The sequence below is a fragment of the Sturnus vulgaris genome, chromosome 4, assembly GCF_052056855.1.
Source record: "Sturnus vulgaris isolate bStuVul1 chromosome 4, bStuVul1.hap1, whole genome shotgun sequence".
Lineage (NCBI taxonomy): Eukaryota > Metazoa > Chordata > Aves > Passeriformes > Sturnidae > Sturnus > Sturnus vulgaris.
Genome location: NC_142246.1, coordinates 41,994,306 through 42,005,438, shown reverse-complemented (window position 1 = coordinate 42,005,438; position 11,133 = coordinate 41,994,306). Strand labels below are relative to the sequence as shown.

The window sequence follows — 11,133 nt, the reverse complement described above, 5'->3', positions numbered from 1 at the left end:
TCTGCCACCAAGACTGAGACACTTTCTTGATAGGTCAGTGCTATTTAAAGATCACATAAAAAGCTATCAAAAGAAATACACAAAGGAAGGGCATACATTTGACTCTTTACTGGACGTGACCAATAACAAATATAGTTTATGTTGAACTTGTAAGGAATGTGATTGATTTAGGAGGTCGGGCATGGAAAGAAAAATAGGAACACCTGAATATGGTAACACTTTGCATTTAATAAGCACTCTGTGTGTCACAAGCAGCGTTATTTGTAATTGTAAAAGTCTTTAGCCTTTAACTTATTTTGATATGACTTTCAGAGAGCCAGAGCTAAAGGATATGGAAATGATAATGTACTCTGAAGCAGAAGTTATTCCTCGGCTTTTGGTTATGCAAGCTCTGAAATGGGGTTTACCAGTATTATAAAATACACAAATTGTTAGAATGACCAGTTTGATATTAGATTAATAGCAAAACAAGAGAAGGATGAATGGGAAACATACAGCATGAAATAAGAATAAATTGAATGACTTTTAATTAACCAAGTAATATCTTCCAAAATTAGTGGTTAGTAGATTTTTTTTTTAACCAAAACCAAATTATTAAGAATAAAATTTTATAATTTGCCAGTTGATCACAACTTACAAGATACAGGTATTATATGTTTTGTTGTTTACTAAAATTATTTTAAAACTTCTTGAAAATATTTGGGAACATATAATTGCACAAGTAATATTGTACTGCCCTTGTTTTATGTTGTGGTAACAAAAACTTTAACTTTTCTTTTTAAAATGCTGCTTATCATTCTATGTACTCTTAGCCATGTTCTTTCAGCTTTTAACACTTTCATTTTTATTAATTAATTTCATGAATTATTGTTTACTTTTTAATTCTGCATTTTTGGATTTCAGTGTTCTTAGGTCGTGTCAGTACCAGAGATATCTGTATCCTTCATTAATTAAGTTAATGTAGAAATAGACTTAAGGGTGGATTTCTGATTATTTAATGTATTTTCTGAGATTGAGATGTCAGACTGGATAGCTCCTCTTGTCAGCTGTTTTCTTACTCTCATCAGGTTAAAATTGAGTTTTTTTGTATCATTTGTATATAATGACTTTAGATTTGATTTTGAATTCTCTGGCATCAATGATTGTGTGAAACGGAGCATTGGATAATACTACAATCCAATGACGTTTGGATTAGTAAAGTATTGGACTGAAATATAGCGTATGCAGGCTCTCTTTACTGTTAGCCCAGTGACAGAGCAGTGATGACACAGGTGCTTCGTTGCTGTGTGCTGGACTTAACCTGCCTGTAAAGTAGGCATAACTATGCTAATGCAGCTAGTGTGCATGCATTAGATGTTTAAAGCACTGTAGGAGAGAAGTTACTGTTAAAGGCATGATTCCTGTGTTATCTCTCTTCAGTCTAGTCTGGGAAATCCCAGTCTAACTGCTGGGACAACTGCAGTCTTTTGAATAATCCAAACTTTTAACTTGTTTTTTGTTTTGTTTTGTTTTGCTTTTTTTTTGTTAATTTGTTTTGTTTTGGTGTTTGTTTTTTTCTGGGGAGTTTGGTTGTTCTTTTGTCATGAGTGTCTTATTTCAAAAGGAAGAAGTAGCTCTGCTCTTTCAAAGATGTATATGTATATATGTAGTATAAAGAAAAAGTGGTGTACTTGAAAAGCTTTATGAATCAAGTCAGATCAGTAATCTAAAAGTGGTGTGTAAGTAAACAGTTATCTTTAATTTAAAAGTATAGCAAGATAAAATACACAGGTGTTAACTCACATTTGTAATTTTTAATCCTCCGTGAAGGAGATTCTCTTTTTCTGAAGTTCTGTCTGCACGCTAGAAGTGCAGTTATAGAATTAGGAGGATTGAACAACTACAAATTAGTGGAATACTGATAATATCCAGTTTTGAGTAAAAGCATTAATACGAACTTTAATACACTCTTAGTAAGCAGTAACAGTAGTATGAAATTAATTTATTGTTAATACTCAAGTATAGCTCTTCTGTTGCAAGCAATGCTAAGGTCCTCCTCTGTTGTATTGCACTGTTTGTTTTCTAAGTCCATGGTTTCATATTGCCCTGCTATGTCTATATGCTGCACTGAGGAATGGTTTGCTCTGTATCCCCCGGAGCTTGTGAAGTTGGTTCAGCCCTCCGTAGCCCCTCCCCCTCGGCGGTGTCCCATTGGTCGCGGGTCCGCTCCTCCCCGCCCCTTTCCCTCAGTTTGATAATGCCCGCCGCCTTCCCCCGCCGCCTTCCCTCTCTCTTTCTCCGTGTGCCGTGTGGATGGAATAAACTGTGGATCACCTTCCCACGCCAGAAAACAGCCTTCTTTGGTTTTTTTGCCTTTGTCTATGAGGATTTCCCACTCCTCTCTAGTCCAGAGCTAGCCGGAGGACTGGAGAGGAAAAAGGAATTTACCTCACTCCTTGATCCTCCTAGTTGGTCATATGAAGAATTACTACTCAAAAAGGTGCTTTTGACCTTACCTTATGTTGGTGTGGCCTGCTCCAGTAGCTGCCAGCATGCCAAAGTTGCAGCAAGGATTGAAAGGACAGTAAAAGAGAACTAAACTCTCTAACCACAGCAAAACAAACAACTGTAGGACAGCAAATACCACTGTAAAGAGAAACTGAAAGGAACTTCTAGAATCTTGGATTCTGTTTCATGTCTCACAAGTTTGGGCAGGGAATGTTCCCTTGTCTCCAACCACATTATTGTGTGGCAGTACTGTAAAACAGAGAGTGGTTGATGTTTCAGGGGCTTGTCTAGCATGAACAGAAGAATAAAGCCAGTGTAATAGTAAGAACTTAAGTAGTATGTAATAATACTGTAAAGTATCTCCTTATTCAGTGAATTGTGTGAAATAAAAAATTTCTTTGGTACCTTATCCATAAAAGACCACCAGAAAAGAAACACTAATAAACCATAGCAAACGTAATAAAAGAAGCATTTTTTTCCTGCATGAAAGCAGTTTTTTGAACTATACTATTTATATAAAGTAGATCATGTCTAGATGTGGAATGAAGAAAGGTTTACTTAGAAATATCCAAAAAGTAGGTCTGTGAGACCTACATCCCTATTTCAAATCAGTAGGAATCAAAAAACCCCAGAATTCCTGACATCTAGGCAGAAATTGCTTTATAATGTATAAATTTATAAATTGCTTTATAAAAATTCCATCCATGTCTTGAATGGAAATTTTAATTAGGTTCTGGGTGCCAGTCTTGTAATGTATGATACAGTGTATACAGAAGCACAGAGGCGTCTTGTACCAAAATGATAAATTGTTTTTTTAATAATAACTGTGACCTTTTCAAACCATTTTAAAATGAGCTTCTTGGTTTCTTAATTTTATGTCAGATTATATATAAATTCTATTGTTCTGCTTTGAAGGAACTCATGCATAATTTAGTAATAAAACAAATACAGTTTGTTATACTCTTTAAAATCTCAGCAGTTCTAGCTCATATCTGATGTGCATGGTTACTGCAGTCACTAAGAGATGCCATAGTTATTGTCCTATAGTGCATTTCACATGAATCTGTACAATTCTAAGGGAACTGTAAAATACATAGTACATGCCTATATTATTTTCTATAAAACATGCGTTGTAACATGAATCTCCTGAGGAATCTGATGAATAGCTTCTCCCTTTGTAAATTAAAAGGAAACAAAATAAAATCCTCCCTACAGATTTTATGGTCCACGTATTAACTAAGATGTAGACTACACCTGGTTGTCATTGCATTTCATATAATGACTACACATTTCTATCTAATTGAGAATTGGGATAGCTTTATAAGTCTATTTTGGTGTCCTTGAGGACATTGCCAGTGAAAATGTAAAACCCACATAATATCCCCAACTCTCTCCTAAGACCATGTTTTTGTCTTGGAAGTAGCACAGTGTAATATGAGATACAGCAGTTGCCAAGGTAACTGTTCTTTTCTCATTTGATAGCAGCAGGTGAATGGTTGCCTGGACATCTTCAGTAATTTGCTGGGCTCTAGTAATTCAAAAAGGATGTATGCATTCTTTTCCTTGCTTTTCTCTCACAGAATCTTTGACTAAAATCAAGGTACATGATAAGTATGAAAATATTATTCAATATTATTAAATAATTATTCTTCCTTTAGTGCTGTGTTTTTAACATTATTATTGTAATACAGTTTTAAATGCAGAATATTAGACCAAGATCTTTTTATATTATGATAGTTCTTTTCAAAATAACTTATTTTCCGATCCTTTTTAAAAAATCTTGGTTTGCTATTCAAAACCCTTCAGAAATTTAACTAATTAACACTATATTTAAGTCTGGAGCTAATGAAACAAATTGTCAAGTGCAATTTCTGGTTTGTTTTTATTACACTTTCTTTCAGTGAAATCGGCAAGATGTTTGAAAATAAGACTGGTTTCTCATTCTGATTCTGCGACAGTATTGTCCCGAATTTAAAAGGAGCTACATCCAGCAAAGAGGTGTTCAGATTTTATGGACTTTGAGAATAGATGGGAAAGGTCTCGTGAAATGTGACATAATAATTATTAGTGATTAGAACATAAGTCTTCAGTATGTCATAACTAAGTTGTAGGTTTACTGTATAAGACTTACAGTTTTATTCAGTCTGCTGGCAGGTCCAGAAAGAATCTGTTGCATTTTTATAACTCAGTTTATTAGCTCATTATATACACATAATTAGAATGGGAAGAAAATCTTAAATTTGAGACAAACAGAATATGTTTTAGAGGTTTCACTTGTGCATAAAGTTGACCATCTAAGCTCCTGAATATGTAATTTGTATATGGCCTGAATTTCAGCTGTTAAATAGCTCAGAACTGAGCAATCTCCTCACATAATCTCCAAATTTGACACTTTATGTGAAATAGCATTTCTTAAAGAAAAATACATCTCTTCATAATTCTTTTACTGTTATGAATAATACCAGTGTCCCCAAATAATAACATTACAAGCAAGCTGGCAGTAGATATGTTATCAGCTAAATAAAGCCATCAGCCATATTTATGAAGAGAAGGACAAGACAGGGCCAAAGCTGTTCTACCTTTAAGAATTAAATACACACTCTCAGTATTCTGAGATAAATACATTAAATACATTCTCTCAGTACTATTCTGTGTACTGGCAGTCATGACATTCTGAGAGATTTGATGGAAATCTTGTGGTTTTTTAATATTTATAAGCTTTTTCTTTATGAGCACTTGCTTTCTGAAAAGCAGAATTAGTGCTGGAAATGAGTCTTTTAAAGCTGACTGTGAAACTTCTTTATAACAGAAGTTTAGTCTGCTTTCTTTCAGTTACTGAAATAAAGTGGAAGGTTTGTCATTTTGTGGGATAGACAGTTCTCGGCTCAGAAGTAAATTGTTTTGCCTCCCTAAAAAGGGGTTGGAGAACAAGTAGATTTGTTTTAGGCATCCATCTTAGCCAAGACTACCATCTGACAGGTAGACTCAACATCATGACACCACTGTAAATATTAATGTTAGCTCTGCTTTGTTTTGATAGTCTTGTCAGACAATAGTACTTATTTAACTAGATCAGACTCTTAGAATTAACAAAACTACTGTAATTCCCAATCTGAGGACACGTTTTTACTGAGGCATGTAACTTCAAACAGATGTGATAGTTGTTTTTTTCTTCCTTCATGACTTGACACTAAATTCTGTACCTCAAGTGACTTACAGTAGTGACCAAAGAACAAGTCTAAGATTCTGGATTTACTTGTAAATTACCTGAAGTGCAGCAGTTCGTAACAAATAAACCTCTGCAAGACTTCTGGAGAAGCTTTCATGAAAATGATTTTTTAATGTTTAATTATTAAAATTAATTTCTCTCTCTTCCTATAAAGATTTCCAAATTCAAGTCTGCTATTAAACAAAGATGAACCAAAAGAATTTTAATAGAGCTGCTAATCATTTCTGAACAATAGGAAGGAAATGCCTTATTGATTCATATTTATTCCCTCTGGTTCTACATATCGTGTTTTTTATTTATAAAGTCTCTCAATAGTGGAACAGGTTGGAAAATACTGTCCTTTTAAGCTGACAAACTAGTACTCCTGTTTATTTCAGTAGGGTGAAACTCACCTTTCTTCAACAATGTCCTTGAAGTTTGCAGCTTCAGTATAGTTAAATGTTGAAAACAAAAGTAACCCAACCACACATAAAACAACAAACAAAAAGTGAGGGTACTTAGATCCTCCTAAAGTTGCTTTTCTCTGTGGTAATTATATTATTTTCTCCCATAGGTGTAATAGGCTTCTAGAAGCTGTAACTGCCACACATGCATTTTCTTCAAAGTGACTCTTGTTGCAGAGATGAATCATCAAATCATCCATGTGTTGTGTTTTCTAAGAAGAACTAAAGTTCTTTTTAGCTTATAGAAGTAAGGGTTGGTACTTTCTGGAGTCCAGAAAATAGCTTTGAAAGGATTCAGTATTACATTTGAATAGAAGAAACAGTGAACTTAATTTTTTTTCTTAATTATTATGTTAAAAGTTTGGTGCTTTTTGTGTATGCAGAAGCTGCAGAACAGACATAATATTTACAAAAAGATTAGCAACATAGTAATGTTTGACAACATGGTAATATCTTGTGACATGAGTGATCTTTACAAATTATTAGAAAACCATGTGTTCTGCAGCAAACTTCTCAGCATCTCACTTTACTCTTCTTGTGGCTGATTTTTGATATCTAAAAGGATAGGGTGGAGGTCACTAGAAAGCAAGTGCTTGAACAACCTCTTTGCAGAAGAGTAAAATTATATATGTAAAGCTTTCTAGGCCGAGTTGTTTTTCCTTAAAATATGCGTGAAAATGTTTCCAGGCTATGTATTGAACTTCTGTCTCTTGATCAATAGCAAATCAATATCAGATCAATTAAAAATATGTCTGAACGTCTTTTAAATTTTCTATAGTGTTTCTGTGCAACTGCTTATATGGACACTTTTTTTTTTTCCTTATTGAAATGATACAGAAGTAATTTTACTGGATATAACTCTTCCAAGCTAATTTCGTTTGAGTTGGGGGAAAAAGCTGTGAGAAAACAAATGCTTAAACTTACGCAGTCAAGGTACAGAAATGCATCATTTGCTCTGATTTAGTTAGAGGAACTAAAGTAGTTAACAGAAGTGAGTCCTGTGCGTGAAGAGGCAGGTTAAAATATATTTTAGTTTGTTTTGAGTCATAAGTGGCTATACTGAGGTAGTTGCATGTTTAAAAATGGATTGAAGCGAGCCCTGTGAAGATCGGCACTCCTAAAACCTGTTTCTAGAAATAAGCTGTTTACCAGGCAGTGGGAGCCCAGTGTGTGTGTTTGGGCTTCACTGCACTCTGTCAGTAAATAATGTTATAGACTGTGTGTGGATTACTGACTCTTATAAATGGAATTTATCAGTGTAACTGGTTTTGAAAATAGCGGTTTTAAAGTATGGGTTTGAAATTAGTAAATCTTTTCCTATTGCTTTTGATACACTTTAAAAAAGCACTGATTAGGAAAAAAAAAAAAAAGGTTAAATTACAGTTTGCTCTTGTGTTGGTCCAAATGGCCACCACAGAACAAATGCTGGTAAAATCCTACTTTGAGTTATTTTGACAACATAAACAGCATTTAGGGACTTAAAACCTGAATATGTGCAAATGCCCTCCATTATAATGTAAAACTTCATCTTCAGCTTTCAGTAGGCACTCTCAAGTTCTGTGTGTTGTGGCTAAATACAATCTAGGCATTTATGAGTGCAGATGGTGTTTTTAACCAGCTGTAGCACTGTGATGTAAAAGGAATTCCTTGTAACATAGAAGGGCACCTCATCAGCTGAGGGGAATGCAAGGAGAAGTGATCTAAATGAGCCCATAGAAACATCTGTTGCAGTCATAAATATATATGAGTCTGTTCAGCTGTACAGAATTAAAATTATGTTTCAATAACACTTATTTTAATAAGCCATAAAAGAGATTGCATTGCAAATTATGGATGCTGACTGAATTTTAAAATCAAACTAATGCTTATTTTTCTGCTGCATTTTCACATCAAGATAACATTGTGTTTCCCTTTCTTACAGTTAGAAATAAAGCAATTTGGCAAAGAAAGTAACAGGCTTGCCCTGTATTTTTTGTGAAGAGTTTGGGCTAGAAATGATTAATAAATTTGAAACATATTTTGTATATTACTCTTCACTTAAGAAAAAAAAAATTAAGAAACTATCTCCCCTTTATCCAAGTGTAAAGTTTCTTTAACATTCCTGTCATCTTGGAACTAACAAATATGGCTTTTTAAATGAAGCTCATTGTCTTCAATAATTAATGGATTTAATTAACGTATAGATAAGGTCAATTGTTTTACTATACTTACAGCCTTAGAGACTTCTTGTCAATGCTGGTGAAGTTGAAATGAGTTTCTATACACTTGAGAGAAAAAAAGATAATTAGTCTGACCCATATCCAAGGGATGGGATTGTTTTCTTAAGTCTTAATGGCATAATTCGCATTCACCAAAATAGGACAAAATTTCAGCCTCTTTTAATCTTATATTTCTTACCTGCAAAATAACTTTCTTAACATGCTTTCAAAGCTGTGCTTCTGTCAATCCCCAGTAATTTTTTTTCTGTTTTTTGTTTTCCAGAATGATCTTGTAGTTTAACCCTGGCCAACAACGAAGCACCACACTGCCACTTCCACTTCTCCCCTCTCCTCACCACTGTCATGAGGGGAAGAGAATTGGAAGGCCAAAAGTAAGAAAACTCTTGGGTTGAGATAAAGACAGTTTATTAAAGAAAGCAAAGCTGTGCACACACAGAGCACGAGGAATTTGTTTCCTACTTCCCATGAGCAGGCAGGTGTTCAGCTGTCTCCAGGAAAGCGCGGCTCCATTGTGTGTGGTGATTACCTGGGAAAACAGGTGCCATCACTCCAAATGTCCTCACATTCCTTCTTTCCTCAGCTTCATATGCTTACCATGATGCCAGATGATATGAAATATCCCTTTGGTCAGTTGAGGTCAGCTGTCCCAAATGTGTCGCCTCTCAGCCTCTTGTGCACCCACAGCCTCTCTGCTGGTGGGGTGGTGTGAGTAGTAGAAAAAGCTTTGACTGAGTTTAAGCACTGCTCAGCAATAGCTGGGACATCCCTGTATTGCCCACAGTGTTTTCAGTAGGTATCCAAAACACAGCCTCATACTAGCTTGTGAGGAAAATTCATTCTATCCCTGCTAAAACCAGCACAAATGGCTAATTCTGGTCTTTCCTCAAGTTGACTACTTGCGTGCCCTCTTTAGAGTGGTGAACTCAATTGATGATAATTTTTTTCCGTTAATCTATTATCATTTTGTTCTAGAGATATAGCTTACTCTGATTGCCTGCTGCAAACCCTCTTTACACTTAGCGATCATCGTCAAGCAAATATGTAATACATGCCATAACCAATCTATCTCAGTACGCTAATCAACATCCATTTAAATGCGACACGGGTTTTATGTCTGTCTGGACTTGTCAATCTAACTGACATCATTTGGATTTATTATAAGAGTTCTAAATACTGTTACACTGTCAATTAAAAATAAAACTCCTGAAGTAGTCTGAAGAACATGCAAATTAATATTTAGTACTTAGATTTTAAAAATAACCCATTTAACCATAAATAATGTCATTAATACTTGAAGAGCAGATTAGTTACTTGCTTAGCAGTGTATTAAAATTATTTCAGAATATTTGAATAGCGAATTAAATGAAACATTGAAATGTATTAATCTTTTTACTCCTCATTTAGGAAGAATACAATAATGAAAAAACTAATAGTCTGAAATTTGTTTGTGTGCAGTACTCAGAGAGAAGCTTGGATAATTCCTGCTCCTGAAGGACTGTTTCTGTCAGGCCTTGTTATGCTTGACTTGTATCATCCTTGGGAGCTGCTCTGTCAAATTGATGCTTATTTGATATATATATTTAATTTCTCTTCAGTAAATTTGTCCAAACACATGCATCATGTGCACACATGCCTGCTTGTATGCTAAGAAGATGAGCAGAAAGGGACACAGGGAAATGTGTCCATATTTTAGGTAGTTGTGGCTAACTATGCTGATAGGCATCTTCAGCTTGACTGCACCTTCTACTAACATTCACTAGGTCCTGCCTCAAGGTGGAGCTGTTATATTTGCAATAGAGATGAAGACTTGAAAAGCATTTTCTTCCCCCAAATGCTGTTTGTTATTTGAATAGATGTATGAGTTATATTGGTAAATAAAAATGGCGAAGCAATTTTGCTCCCCCTCAGCAAAAGCTGGAGTCGTCAATGTGTCACGCAGGTGGACAACAACTAACTTTTATTCAATCTGACATCATCTTTTGTAGGTACAGGAAGATGCATACCTTTCACTTACAGTAGGTATCCAGCAGGATTATGACAATGTGCACATTCCAGCTGTCAAAAGCAGTGCTGTTCTTCTTGTGGCTCTTTGTAATTGGGAATGTTTTCCCAGAAGACTGCTATGCGTGTGTGTATTGTGTTCTAATTAAGACTATATGAGACAGTTATGGCAGGCTGTCAAATCAATGGGACGCTGGATATATTTTAGTCTCCATGTTATAGTCTAAATAATCTTTTAAAGACTCTGTTCCCTCAATGTGCTAAATAAATGCTGAATGTTTCATACTTAATAGGCCTTTGAGTAATGTGTTCCACATGGTTTTATTGCCGGAATGAGACCTTCTTATCACTAAATACACAATAGTGACATGAGGTCATCTCAGCACAAAGAAATGCATAAATCTCATAGATGAATGAAGTCAGTTTAATGTGAAGTTTAGTTAAACAGGAACACTCTAAAGTAAACCTTGATGGCAAACTTAAGGAAAATGAGAGAAATCCATAAATACTTAATCTAGTCATCTTTGACCTCTCAGTTTAATACTGTGAATGCCTATCTCAGCTGAATTTGTGAAAGTGATGGTCATTTCCTGGCTATTTTTATTTCTTTCAGTGAGAGTGTGTCTCAGTTTAAAAGACAGGTGTCTTCTAGGGAAGGCAGGCCACTCTCTTGGATTGGAGAATGTAAATCCCTTCCCTCCAAATTATTATAATTTTGAAATTAAGGGGCTCTCAGGCAAAGATATGAGGACAG

At 35.1% G+C, this 11,133-nt stretch overlaps 1 long non-coding RNA gene across 1 annotated transcript; it reads left to right on the top strand.

Annotated features, from left to right (window-relative positions):
• The first annotated feature begins 2,233 nt into the window (after positions 1-2,233).
• On the top strand, positions 2,234-10,663 carry LOC148223972 (uncharacterized). Its single transcript, XR_015803211.1, has 2 exons — positions 2,234-8,749; positions 10,364-10,663. It is a non-coding gene; the product is annotated as an uncharacterized LOC148223972 (long non-coding RNA).
• The last annotated feature ends 470 nt before the right edge of the window (positions 10,664-11,133 follow it).